Consider the following 9,729-nt stretch of genomic DNA (forward strand, 5'->3'; position numbering starts at 1 on the left):
GGGAATTCGGGAGAGCATTTGAAATGTAAATGAAGAAAATATCTAATAAAATAAGTTTAAAAAAACAAAATAGGACTGGTGAGATGGCTCAGTGGGTAAGAGCACCCGACTGCTCTTCAGAAGCTCCGGAGTTCAAATCCTAGCAACCACATGGTGACTCACAACCATCCATAACAAGATCTGATGCCCTCTTCTGGTGTGTCTGAAGACAGCTACAGTGTACTTACATATAATAAATAAATAAGGCTTAAAAAAAATAAAGTGGCAAGATCTTTTTTTTTTCTTTTTGTAATTATTTTTTATATTTTCTTCATTTACATTTCAAATGTTGTCTCCTTTCCCAGTCCCTCTCCCCAGAAATCCCCTATTGCCTCCCTCCTCCCCCTGCTTCTATGAGGGTATTCTCCCACCCACATATTCCTGCCTCCCCACCATCGAATTCCCCTACACTGGGGCATCCAGCCTTCACAGGATCAAGGCCCAACACTGATGCCCAACAGGGCCATCCTCTGCTACCTATGCAGCTGGAGCCATGGGTCCCTCCATGTGTATGCCTTGGTTGGTGGTTTAGTCCCTGTGAGCTCTGGGGGCGTGGGGTCCCTGGTTGGCTGATATTAATGTTCTTCCTATGGGGTTGCAAACACCTTCAGCTATTTCAGTCCTTTTTCTAACTCCTCCATTAGAGAGCCCCTTGGAGAACCCATGCTTAGTCTAATGGTTGGCTGCTAGCATCTGCCTCTGTATTTGTTAAGCTCTGGCAGAGTTCTCAGGAGAGAGCCATACCAGGCTCCTGCCAGCATGTACTTCTTGGCATCCACAATAGTGTCTGGGTTTGGTGACTGTATATGGGGTTAATCCCCAGGTGGGGCAGTCTCTGGATGACCTTTTCTTCATGTCCTTCATTCTTCAGCTCTCAGTCCTGCTCTTCCCTCATGGATCAGAATGGAACTAAAGTCGGTTACACTTTGCAGAAAATGTTTGAACAGGAAAGATGATAGCTTAAGAATTTGCTAAGTCACTTGTGTAGAATCATCTTGAAATTGCTTTAGGCAAATATAACAGGTTTAGGAGATTTTCTGTTTGGAAGACACAAAAACTCTTAAGCACTACTATGTAGCTGTGAGCAGTGAGCTGCACACAGACAGTCAGGTCTCCAATAGAGCACAGATCTAGAACCCTGGGGAAACTGACGGGTAGTGATTTCCACCTACATGGGACAGAAGGTGTTCGATCATGTCTCCTGGACCCCGGCTCCTGTCGAAGTTACCACCCACACATCCCCCGAAGGAGAGTGTGTGACTGATAGTCACACAGACAATTTCCCGATCTCCTGGCATTCTGGTTAGACTCTACACTCACAGTTACCTGACTATAGCCAGTTATTCTCCTCCCCTCAGTTACCTGATAGCCCAGCCCACTCACTATTAAAGGTGCTGCTTGGTCCCTTCTCACTCTCTTTAAGCTCTCACCTTTCTTATTCTATAGGTCTCCTTCTTGCTTCCCCCTCTCTCCACATGGCCATGGCTGGCCTCTCTCTTTCTACCTTCTCTCTTTCCCCCTGCCTTTCTACAATAAAGCTCTAAAACCATAGACTGTTTCTGTTCATCAAGGCCCGCTGTGCTTGAAATATGGGATAAACTTTCCCCTAATGAGTCATATCTAACCTCCTGCTAGAAAGCCTTCCTGTGCTCCAGTCATGGACTGGACCAAGGACTCTTGCCTGTATGAGAACCACCCAGCAGCTCCCTATCCCCCTGCCCTCTCCTCCCTTCGGCCCTGGGACTGACCAAGCCACTGGGCAGGGTGGGGGGAGGATTTGTTCTCAGATCTTCCGAGGTGTCCAGTGGTGTCTGGGATGCCTGAGGCTGAGAACCTGATACCTAGGACTGCCACTTGTCCACCACCTGCTGAGCTGCTGAGCTATCCCACATCCAGACACCCACCCAGGGCTTCCTGGAAGGCATGTGGCAGTCCTTCCACCAGATGTGGGTGCCGAGGAATAATGGGAGTGGGAGAAAACCAGCATTCCACCAGAGTTCCGGTACTCTGGATGGGTGGGCATAGGAGGACTGCTGTGTCCATGTTGACTTTCCATGTTAGGGGAAAGCCTATCCCATCACTCAAGCACTGCAGGCCTTGATAAGCAGAGACAGTCTATGGTTTTAGAGCTTTATTGTAGAAAGGCAGGGGAAAAGAGAGAAGGTAGAAAGAGGATGAGAGAATGGTCATGGCCATGTGGAGAGAGGGGGGAAGGGAGAGAGAGAAGGAGGGCTAGATGAGAGTAAGAAAGGTGAAAGCTTAAAGAGAGTAAGGAGGGGTCAAGCAGCCCCTTTTATAGTGAACTGGACTATCAGGTGACTGTGGGGAGGAACATACCTGACTATAGTCAGGTTACTGTGGGGGTAGAGTCTAGCCAGAATGCCAGGAGCTTGGAAAATTGCGTGAATTATAGTCACAAAATTATGGAGCTGGGGGCTCTGTGGTTTCAGGCACCTGTCTCTGGGAATGTGTCTCAGTGTTCCATCTCTTTTAGAGTTTTCTATTGGGTCGGGGAGCAATCCTCATTCAAACAAAATAGGCTGTCTATCATGGCCCCACATGTAGCTTTGCCCCTTGGTAGACTAATAGTGATCCAATAACATAGTTATAAAATCCATGTAAGGGAAAGAAGCATTGATGTTATCTGTCATTTGCAAAACATCTGCCTCTGCACACTGTACACATAATTGTTTTTCCCAAGTACCAGCTAGGCCAACCTTGCTCAGCTTCCTTGTTTGGGGTAACATGGAAAGAGACCATCTTCTTCTTGCTTTGTCTTACTTTTGACTTGAAAAGAAAATGAAGAAAACTGCTGGTTCCATGTTCATCATGCAGAAGAATGTCCATGGAGAAAAAGGTGCAGATCTGGAAGGCTTTATGTTCATTTTATGTTTTATACTTTGTGTGTAAACCTAGAGAAAACTCTGGACAACAAACGCTTCTAATGTTATTCAGTTTACATACATTTGATAATGATTTGTTCTCTTTCTTTCAAGAATGAGGAAGAGTTGGTTGGTGTGTGAGAGAGAGGCACTGCAAAGTAAATACAGGTAATGGGAACCTTTTACACTTAAGACATAGCTTCCCAAAAAAGAGAACCTTCAGAAAATCCTCAGCACAACAAAGAAAGTAAAGACCCTGGCATCCACACAATGTTCTTACCTAAACCACATTCCATAGTCAGAGTGCTTCACCTCTGCCTGTACTAAAACTGTGTGTCTGTCTCATACTAGAGATAAATTTCTACCTTTTCCCCAACCAAAGATCACCAATGTGTCAACCTGGATAACACATTGTCCACATAAATTTCTATTGTTTCCTTTTGTGCAGAATATTTCTTCACTCTGATATACATTTGTGAAAATAATATGAACCCTTTGCTTTGTTGTGTTTTGCTTTGTTTGTTCTGACTTGAAGTAGGATCTCATTTAGCTGAGGATGGCCTGGAATTCTTAGTTCTTCTTTCTTCACGTTCCAGGTGAAGATAACCGGTGCAAGCCATCACACCACCCTCATAGGCCACAGTTTTAATAAAGTCAGAGAGGTCTTTAAATATATGCCAAGTTAAGATGAATTTGGGTGACTGAGGCCCTGCCTAATGTGACAGAAAGAAACAGTAGCTTCTCCATGGTGAGCACACATCGAGCACCCACATCATGGTTCCCAAGGACCACTTTCCACCACAAAGAAGCAAAGGTCCTCAGAAAAATGGCTGACTACTATGGAGAAGCTGATAGTCTATTGGGAGCATAGCAATAAACAAGAAATTGCTAAATTACAAAAGATAGTTGCAGATTTATATAGGCATTGGAAAGAATCATATACTAAAAGAGCTCACTATTTAGTGTAGTACTTAAGGAAAGACCCAGAATCAGAGTCATTCAAGCAATGACTCAAAGGAGGAAAAGCTAGTCTAGTGAGGGACATAGAGAATGAGATGCCAGCGAGACAAAGTTAAAAGACCCTGATGTCAGAATGCTCAGTCCTCACAGCAAAGGGAAAGCATTCTAACACTGTCCAGTGCTAGTGTGGTACCAGAGTGGCCAAGCAGAATGTGAATGGACACCACACAAGATTGGGATGGCAGCAGGAACTCATAAGCCAGGTGATTCTGATTTTATTTTAGGTGGAATCAAAAAGCCCTGCAGAAGTTCACAGGGGTAGTGACATAATCCGACTCTATGTTCAAAAGAGCACTCAGGCTGCTTTGTGAAAAATAAATTAGAGGCTGTGTGAGAAGGAAGAAAAAGACAGATAGGAGAGGATTAGGAAAGCCCAAGTAAGAAATAACAGTGGTCTGAGTGAGGGTGCTGTCAGCAGAGATAAAACTATATGGGTGGATTCAGATTACATTTCAGAGTTATGAATGCCAGGATTTATATGATATTAAATGTGTGATGTGGCTGAGGAAAAGGGAGGGTTAAAGGACAATGTGGAGGTTTCTATTTGGGGATTAGGATAACAGAGAAAAATCAACAGCTTTACTTTGGGCACAGTAGCTTTGTGTGTGTTTTAGACACCAAAACAACTATCAAATAAATATGGAAATTGTCAAAATTCTTAAGACACTGCTTTTGTCATAGTGTGCTCTACAGTATAACAATGCAATGTTTTGGTTAAAGCCTCTGTGCTGTCCTCCTTAAAGGGGGATATTAAAGGAAACCCCGGCTGTCCATAAACTTCCATAAATGTGAATAGCACATTGTGTGCTTAGGAAAGATAAAATCTTGAGATCAATTGCAATAATGTATAAGAAAATTTGATTTTTTAAGACAGTTAAAAGTCTCAGTTAAATACAAGAGAATGTAAGATAGACTTCAGAAATAAATTTAGAGTAATAGATTAGGGAACAAAATAAACAGAGGAGGGAGAGGCAGGGAGGGAGGGAGGGAGGGAGGGAGGGACCTGGGAGGGAAAAAAATGGGGTCAGGAACAGGTACTGGAAAAAGACAGATGAGAAGTACAGAGGATAAGGAAAAGACAGATGAGAAGTACAGAGGATAAGCAAAAGGAAGAGCTGGATGGGATGAGAGGGGTTATGGAAGTGGAATATCATTTGAAATGTAAACAAATAAAAGGATTAATAAAAGAGAGTATATCTTAAGGTATTAGGTATTCTCTTTCAATAGGGACATTAAAAATTAAACTGTATGAAGCCTAGTTTAAGAGAAAGAAAAGAATATTACACAGGAGATGTAATAAACACTTGATTATGTGTTTACACATGACTAATGCTTACAGAGCCAAGTCCAGGGATGACAGTGCTTTACTTGCTCCAGAGTACCCTTTCTACAATTTCTTAAAATTGGTGGAGGTGAAGAAAAATGGACAGCATAATTTTTTAAATGCCATTTCTGGAAGTTTTCATCAAACTAAGTTAAAAGTATTAAGGATTACAGCTTGAAAGAGAGAGAAAGAAAGAAAGAAAGAAAGAAAGAAAGAAAGAAAGAAAGAAAGAAAGAAAGAAAGAAAGAAAGAGAGAGAGAGAAGGGAGGAAGGGAGGGNGAGGGAGGAAGGGAGGGAGGGAGGGAGGGAGGGAGGAAGGAAGGAAGGAAGGAAGGAAGGAAGGAAGGAAGGAAGGAAGGAAGGGAGAGAGAAGATGTGCCAAGTACAGACAGAGGAAAATTGGATTACCAGTTTATTTAGGGAAAGGGAAGAGTATCTGGCTCTACTTGAGTGAAGAGGAAACAGACATTAGAAGAAAATTAAATAGCATTTGTGGATGATACTGAAGATAGAAATAAATGAATTTAATCTTCATTACAAATGGTTTATTTTAAAACAAACTCAGTTATAGGCAAATACACTTTTTTGTTGAAATCTGAGACATTATCCAGTTTTGAAGTGTAATCTTGAAATTATGTTTTAAGAACTTAGCTGTTATAGGAAAGATGTTCAGAGAAAATTATATTCTTAATAAAGAACATTGGCAATCTTTATTTAATGTACATAAGCATTTTAAATTGAATCTCCAGAGAAAGGATTTCACTATAGCATCCCCCTCCCCGAAAAAAAGTACATAGGCAAATGGATCTACACAAAAATGGTATTACTATTATAGCATTTCCATGAATCCAGCTATTTTAATTAAAAGTAGGTGTGGTGATTTATATACTGATAATTTAGTTTCTTTTTGACAATGTATTGAATCTTGGAATCAAAGTATCTGTGTGATTGTGTGGCATTTCTCCTCTATAAACTGTGAGAGCTTTTAAATGCCATGGGAAATGCATGAGAGAAATCAATGCTGAAATGAGTAGGTGAATGATTCTCCCTGGGCTGAATAGGTTAGCATCAGGCTGGACATGACTGTAAAGAAATTCTCAGGGTTACTCAATTTAATGTTCATGGTCTCCAGTAAGAATAGAAATTACATTTAGTACTTATATTTGCATAGTGCATTAAAGGATCAGAATATGGACACTAGAAAACATGAAGTAGAGGAAGAAAGAATCATCAAACAGTAACATAATCCAGTGACAATGGGACCTTTGCAAAGCTGCAATTCCATTATACTCTTAAGATCCTCAGAAAACTACAGGCCTCCTAAAATATAACAAGACATAAAAGCCAGCACAACCAATAATGACACTTGAGAGGACTTCTATGACATATGTTTATAAAAGAAATCTCTACATGGAGAATGGGACATGTCACCTTGATGTGGCGCAGGACTGCTTAAACTGTGTACTGGACACCCCCTTTAACCCTACAAACTTTTACACAATGGCCCTTATACAGTTACATGCAATAGAAATACATAGAAAACATTTAGAGACAAGAAATCACAAATCGTTCTTTAATTCTTTAGCACTATGAAAATTAATGATTTACTTTTTTAAAAGCAAATTTATGCATTATTAAGACAGATATGCTTATTCATTTTGCAGAGAGAGATCTTTCCTGTGTATATGATATTCTAAGGTGCAGATTTTGTTTTTCAGAGTTGCTCAACATTTTGTTTTGATAGAACAGCATGCTACATAAACAGGAAATGGAAGAAGTATGTTCAGGACCAACTCAGAATTGGTTCAAAGGAATCTCCCACCCCAGAGTGATGTTGAATTCCACATTTTTTTTTTTTTTTATGAAAGTCTAGTCAAAGAGCACTAGCACAAATCAAACATTCGGACACAACAAATGCAAGATATATTAATTTGATACAGACTGAGGATTGATGGCAGGAAAATGTTAATGTTCTTTGTTTTACATAATTAAATAAATATATTTCTGTTAGAGAAGACAGCAGTCTATATACAATGAAACAGGGAACCAGTGATCTGCGTTGTGTGCAGAGTTCATAGGTGTAGGCAGTGTGACAGTCCAGCACAATGTAAAGTGCACATTATTTGTTCACAGCTAAGGGTGCAGTAAATTTACAAAATTCATTGTGAGTGAGCACCTCCACAATAGTGAGATTTTGCTATGTGCTCTCTTTTGAATTAATTTTCTCATCATTGTGCTTTTAAAACATTTACTTTTTCAAAGTTCATGTGTCTGTGACTCACACTTTGAACTATAACCCCACAAATAAGGCTGCCATCCACAGTTTAAGAAACTGGAGTTTCACATACAACTCTTAATACACTATCCCAACGTAATTCTCTATTAGTCCTCATTTATATCCAAAGCATGGTGTGTACTGTTTCACCACAGCCCTTGCTCAGGATGAATGCAGAGTTCTCTCCTGTTGTGTTACATCCGTGGAAGCCAGAGTGACAGATGTGAACGCTGCTCTTTGCTCTGAATCTGGTCATATTATGAAGCACTCCACTATGAAACCATGTCTTTTTTGAAGTTGACTCTATCTTCAAAAATGAAGACAAACTAAGATCATATTTTGTGGTTTTAGCAATGCAAAACTCACCCCACCATAAAGTATTATCCTGAGGATCACAGTGCAAGCTGCTTTTGCTGGCAATAAGGAAGGAAGACATGAAGACACACAAATTCATAGTCAGTCTGAAATAGTTATTGAATATGAGGAGAACATGGGCTCTATTTAGTGAAACTGTGACTTAAAAATACAGGAATACAAATACTAGTTAAGTGATTAATAAGGATAATTATTAGGAAGATAAAGTCCTGCATATTATAAAAGACTCCTGGACATCTTCTGCTCATTTCTCCTTTGTTTATTTACAACACAACACAACACAACACGACCCAGATTGTTCCTGAGTTCTTTAACCAAAAGCAGTCGGTCTCATTTGGCTTCATCAACAGAATATCTATCACTGCAGGCACCCCATGCTAACAGCCATCACACGATCTGCTCCAATGTGTACCCCTTTCTGTAAATGCTCTGAGCTTGCCCAGGTCATTATCTGATTTCCTTGAGTACTATGTGATGTTTTACAGGGAATTAATAATTTTTTAAAAGTAAAATGACCGCCAGGTGGTGGTGGCGCACGCCTTTAATGCCAGCACTTGGGAGGCAGAGGCAGGTGGTTTTCTGAGTTCGAGGCCATCCTGGTCTACAGAGTGAGTTCCAGGACAGCCAGGGCTATGAAGAGAAACCCTGTCTCAGAAAAAAAAAAAAAAAAAAAAGAAAGAAAGAAAGAAAAAAAAAAAAAAAAAAAAAAAAAAAAAGTAAAATGACCAATTGGAGTTCTTCATTTTATTGATGATTTATTGAGTTTGTTTCAAATTCAAATGACTTGGTTTCATTTTATAAGATATTCATGTAGGCATTTTTTCCTATAGGTTTTCATATACACTACATCTTTAAGGTGCCTCCAGAATCTGAGGTCCTCTGTAAATCTGAATGGCATCCCTTTGCAGTTTCTACTGAATGGACCAAAGCAAAGGTGATATCTATGCAGCCTCCCACCAGCAGTCCTAGTCCTAGCTGAGGTAAAAATGGTAAGGTCTGCCTGAAATGCAGAGTGAGACTGTCTCACAAACAACAACAACAACAACAACAAAACAGAAAGGGTGGAGGGAGGTGGAAAGGAAAGAGAAGAGAGAGGCTGGGAGGCAGGGAAGAGAGAAAGATGGGCATGAATGGAAAAGTAATGGAAAGGGTGGGAGGAAAACGGAAAATAATTCAGGCTGCGTTTTCAGAATCAGCTTTAGCTGAAGTGTTTACCCCATGTTATACTTGGATTCTATTTCTGAAGCAATATTAAACAAAGACAAAGGCTAATCAGTGTCACCTCTGTCACTGAAAAAGAAAACAAGTCCTACAGCCATTAGCACCATGTCTTTTGGATTCTGCCTTAATAAGAAAACAATATCAGTAAGTAATCTCCAGAAAGTGTGAATAAAAACTTTGACATCTGATGAAAATGTCTTTTAAAAGATAATGTAATATTACATTTAAGAACATTTTTAAATTTTGAAAGAAAGTTTCTCTATCTTAAAAAAAATCCCTTCTATTTGAATGAATTAGATTTATATATGTTACATTGTGCATTTTAGCATGTGAGTTCTTAAAATGGAAATATAAAAGTTATAATACTGTTTTAAAATAAAATATTTTGTGATAAGCCATTGCCAGAAAATAATTATAGCTTAAACATAGCTCATTTATTTTTACCTTGAATCTTTATGTTAGAGTAAAATTAATAAGGAAAAAATTAAATAAATCAAAAAATAAAAATCAGATTATATTTACTTATATTCTTTTGTTTTGTTTTGTTTTTTACTTTATTTTTACTTTGTTTTTGTTTTGTTTTGTTTTGTTTT

Source organism: Mus pahari, chromosome 4, assembly GCF_900095145.1.
Source record: "Mus pahari chromosome 4, PAHARI_EIJ_v1.1, whole genome shotgun sequence".
Classification (NCBI taxonomy): Eukaryota; Metazoa; Chordata; class Mammalia; order Rodentia; family Muridae; genus Mus; species Mus pahari.